Here is a 5,554-nt window from a genome sequence, read left to right on the forward strand (position 1 = left end):
TAACAGTCTCCATAGACAATCGGAGACGACATTCATCCCCAAGCCCCCGTAAATAATTGGAGATGTCATTTATCCTCAATTCTCCATAAATAATCAGAGACATCATGCATCTTTTTAACCAAAAATACAATTCCAAAACAACTATACATTTTTACACTACGGCAAATTTTGAGGACCGTCTCAAAAATTTCTCTATTTTCTCATTCGAACTACATTGACCTGATTCTCGTGACACTCAAGATATGTAGGAATCTATATAAAGAGTTCGATCATTACACTCACCTAATTATTCTTTCTCCCGAGAAAGTACACAATCTTGCATCCCCAACATTTCACAGCCCGATATTGGGGCAGTTTCAAAAGGAGCATTGGGAATGGGTAAACACTCTGGTTCTCAAATAGTCCTTCTCTCAATAATCATTCCATATGATCATCTACCCCTAATAGCAAGGCAAGAGGTAATTTTCCTTTTTGTTTAACTATACCCGACCTGATCCTCATGCAACTCGAGGTATGTAGGCAACTCTAAATTAGAGTTCGATCGAATTGTCATAAAAAATTATTTTTGTCGAGCAAAATTGGCTACATCAATGTTTTCATTTGAAGACTTCTATATCATCCTCAAATGAAAAGGGGCAACTGTTGATACCCAATTTTTTCTCTCCGTGCTTAAAATTAACGTCTTCAAACTTTCTGATCGTTAAAGAACACGGAACGCAATTTTCACTTTTTTTTTTTACAATTCTTAATCATCCTTACTTTAGGATTTTTGCCATATTTTTAATCTTCATAATTTGTTAATAATTCTCTGTAGATTAAAATTTTTTATCAATTCATTATCATTTTAAATTTCACAAGCATTTGCACGTACACAACATGACATCACATTTTTATAATATTTTAAAAATAATTTATTTTTTTAATATTTTCAATATTTTTTAAATTTTTTTATAATTACATATCACTACCTACTTTTGGTACATTTATTACAACTCGCAAAAGATGAGTCAGATTAGTTATTTCAATACATAATACAATAATTCGGTGTCTTGTCACATTCGATAATAATCATACAATAATATTTTGTCACACCCAACAATGACTACACATAGTGACTTGTCATATTTGACAATGACAACTCAATGACACCACCCTTTGGATAATAACTTTGTTCGTTGGTCAAAATGATGAAAATCCTTTGGTCAATACTCTAAGGACCATAGGGTGTGCTATTATAGAAAAGAAAGAGAATCATTTTATCTATTGGATAATAAGATGTACCATTTTTTATTATAAATAATTTGTGGTGGGTCAATATTTTGCGAGACAATTCACACACACATTCACCCACACACACTAAAAAATTAGATTTTTCACTCCACATATTTTCTTCCCTCTTTTTCCTCTCTCATAACCTTCACACGTAATACACACACAAAAAACAAAAAATACACACACGCGCACCTCTCTCTATATATATCTTCACTGTTGGAGCTTCGGTGAACGGGCTCAGCGACCAACACGCAACAGCCCCGTTTTCCACTTTTCACGGGCGACCACCACCCTCTTTTCTCTCCACTCTCTTTCTCAATTGTTAATAGAACTTTATTGAAGGGAAGAAAGGCTAAGGTTTACAATATAATCTGAAAAGCATAAAACTAACTAAAACAAGAGTAGGCTATATATACATAGCCAATAACCTAAAGGTCCATAAACTAAAGGCCCAATAACATATGGGCTAACATCCCCCCTCAAACTCACAATGCAACAGCAATAAGCATTGAGAGTTTGTCACACAAAAAACGAAATCGAGATGCCGACTGAGCCTTCGTAAAAAGGTCAGCAATCTGCAAAGACGATGGAACAAAAGGAAGCGATATGGTCCCGAGCTGTAAATGATGACGGGTGAAGTGACAATCAATCTCAATGTGCTTCGTACGCTCATGGAAGACAGAATTCTTTGCAATTTGTACCGCACTTTTGTTATCACAATGCAGGGGAGTAGGCATAGAAATGTGAACCCCCATATCTGCAAGAAGCCAACGTAACCAAATAATCTCACATGTAGTCACAGCCATAGCACGATACTCAGCCTCCGTGGAAGATCTAGAGACAACATCTTGTTTCTTGCTCTTCCACGAGATTAAAGAGTCTCCGAGAAACACACAAAAACCAGTGGTGGATTTACGATCATTGCGATCTCCATCCCAATCAGCATCACTATAGGCTCGCAACTCGAGAGATGACGTCGAGGGAAACAAGAGATTCTGAAACTGAGTGCCACGAAGATACCTTAGAATACGAAGTACAGCTCCCCAGTGCACAGAAGTAGGAGCAGTAACAAACTGGCTAACAACATGAACTGCATGTGCTATATCTGGACGAGTAACCGTAAGGTAAACCAAACTACCCACAATAGTCCGATAAAGACTCGGATCTGATAATGGAACACCATCACTAGGAGAGTAACGTGCATTGATTTCAAGGGGAGTATCTACAGTCCTGTTGTCAGAAAGACGCGCCCGTGTAAACAAGTCAGATATATACTTAGTCTGAGAAAGAAGATACCCTTTCTTAGACTGAGCCACCTCAATACCCAGAAAATAACGCAGCAAGCCCAAGTCCTTCATTGCAAATCGATGAGCCAAATCATGCTTCAATAACTCAATACCACTATGATCATCACCAGTAATAATCATATCATCTACATATAAGGACAATAGAATTCGCCCTGCACTTGTACATCTAACAAACAATGCTGAATCATGGTTACTCGGGACAAATCCAAGGGAAGTAATAACAGTGGAGAATTTCTCAAACCAAGCACGAGGGGCTTGTTTGAGACCATATAAAGCTTTTCGAAGCCGACAAACTTCACCTGGCTGGTGGTCAATACCTGGGGGAGGAGTCACATAAACTTCCGCGTGGAGATCACCATTCAAAAAAGCATTCTTGACATCCATCTGAAATATCTTCCACTGTCGAACGGATGCAACAGCAATCATAGTGCGAACAGTCGTCATCTTTGCTACGGGGGAAAAAGTCTCCTCATAATCCATACCATATTGTTGTGAATACCCTTTTGCCACAAGTCTTGCCTTGTATCGCTCAACAGACCCATCAGATTTTGTTTTTATCTTATACACCCATCGACAACCAATCGCATGCTTACCAGGTGGGAGAGTAACCAAATCCCATGTATGTGTATGATGAAGAGCAGCAAGTTCCTCAGCCATAGCATTCTGCCAAAGAGGATCAGACACAGCCTCTCTATACGACTCAGGTTCAAACAAATGATGTATGTTTGCAATAAAGGAAACAAATGAGGCTGAATATGTAGAATAGTGAAAATCTGGCAGTTTGGTGGACTTACAAGGTCGAGTAGACCTCCTCAGAGGTGGTGGGTCTCCAGTCTCAACAGTCGAAGGAGCAAACTCAGGCACAGGCGAGGCTGAAGCACTATCAGGTGGCACACCAGATGGCATGGATGAATCCGGAACTGGAACCTCTATGTCAATCCCAAAGGGATCAATAAGCCGAATATCTGACTTTGTCACATCATGGGTTTTAGCTGGAATGGAATAAAAAGGAATATGTTCCAAAAAAGTGACATGTCGTGAAACATATAATTTCTGACTTACAGGATCATAGCAACGATATCCTTTTTGTCCAATACCATACCCCAAAAACACACATATAGCTGATTTTGACCCTAACTTATTTCGTTCAACATGAGGACGAAGAACAAAGCAAGTACATCCAAAAACTCGTAATGCAGAATAATTCGGCGGGTGACCATATAGTTTCTCAAACGGAGACATCCCTGAAGTCAATGCAGTAGGAATACGATTAATCACATATACAGCAGTTAGAACTGCTTCTCCCCAAAAAATACTAGGAACCTCTGCAGACAAAAGTAAAGAGCGTGCTGTCTCAACAATATGACGATGTTTTCTTTCTGCCAGACCGTTCTGCTCAGGAGTGTCGGTACAAGATGACTGGTGTATGGTACCATCAGAGGCAAGTAACTGAGTGAAGTCATTAGAGGTATATTCACCCCCTAAGTCACACCTGAAACACTTTATCACAGCCGAATGTTGTGTTTTAACAAGGGCTCTAAAGTTGTTGTAAATGCCAAAGAAATCAGATCTGCGTTTCATAAGATACACCCAGGTATAACGAGTATAGTCATCTATAAACGAAACATAATAGGTCGATCCACCCTTAGTGGATACTGGCGCTGGTCCCCATACATCAGAATGAATAATATCAAAAGGAGCAACAGAATAAGACACACTTTTATTAAACGGTAAGGCAGAAAATTTTGCCAGTTTACAACCACTACAATCTGAAATATCACTAGTGTTCACATGACCCAAAGCACCACTAGAGACCAAAAAACGTAAACGTGAAACTGACACATGTCCTAATCTGGAATGCCAAAGATAAAACTGAGAAGACAAAGGACTCAAACGAAAAGAAGATAAATCTATGCTAGAGGCAGCAACTACAGACACTTTGAGATTCTCCAAGACATAGAGTTCCCCCAACCTACGGCCGGTCCCAATCACCCTCTGAGTGTGTTGGTCCTGTATAACACAAACAGAATCAGAAAAAAACACCCAATTACCAGCCTTACACAACTGACTGACCGAAACAAGATTTAAAGCAAGTTTGGGAATGTAATAAACATCAGAGAGGACAATGTGAGGGGTAGTAACAGAACCAACACCCTCGACTGACATAGGTACAGCACTCGCGGACATAACAGAGATTGGTGAAATGGGTGACAAAGAACCAAACGATGACAAATGAGGGGACATGTGATGAGACGCACCAGAATCCAATATCCACAAGGAGGAAGGAATACCTGAGGTACTAGAAGAAACTGAACCCGAATGAGACATAGATGCTGACATGGCCGTAGGATTAGAAACGAAGAACTGTCTGAACTGTTCGAAAACCTGGGGATCCAACGCAGAAGGTGGCATAGTGCTAACAGACTCAACATCTACAGATAGTGCAGCAGCAGCGAACTGTGGAGGACGAGATGACCACGGAGGAGCACCAGATGGGCGTGACGGATACTTTTGCTGCCCATATTTCTGTTGCTGCCCAGATTGAGGCTGTTTGACCTTGTTAAGTAACAACGGACACTGAGCCTTCCAATGATTTTTCTGTTTGCAGAATGCACACTCATCAAATGCAACTTTAGGAGATTGTCGAGTCTGAGTATGTGGTGGCCTAGACTGATCAGTTGAAGCAGCAAACACGACAGGAGTAGTAGTTACTTTAGACCCTTTATCCACTTGAGACTTGATACGAGTCTCCTCTGTAATCAGTTCATGAACCACAGAATCAACAGTAGGGAGGGGAGATCGATGAAGGATTGTTCCACGTAGGCCCTCAAAGTCAGAACGTAGTGCCATCAAAAACTGAACCAAGCGTTGCTCTTCCCGTCTAGCAATGTACGGCCCAAAACCTTTTAACTCTGCAGATTCAGTAAGTGCCAATTGATCCCACAAATCCGACATGGCAGCATAAAAATCTTGAA

The sequence above is a fragment of the Capsicum annuum genome, chromosome 1, assembly GCF_002878395.1.
Source record: "Capsicum annuum cultivar UCD-10X-F1 chromosome 1, UCD10Xv1.1, whole genome shotgun sequence".
Lineage (NCBI taxonomy): Eukaryota > Viridiplantae > Streptophyta > Magnoliopsida > Solanales > Solanaceae > Capsicum > Capsicum annuum.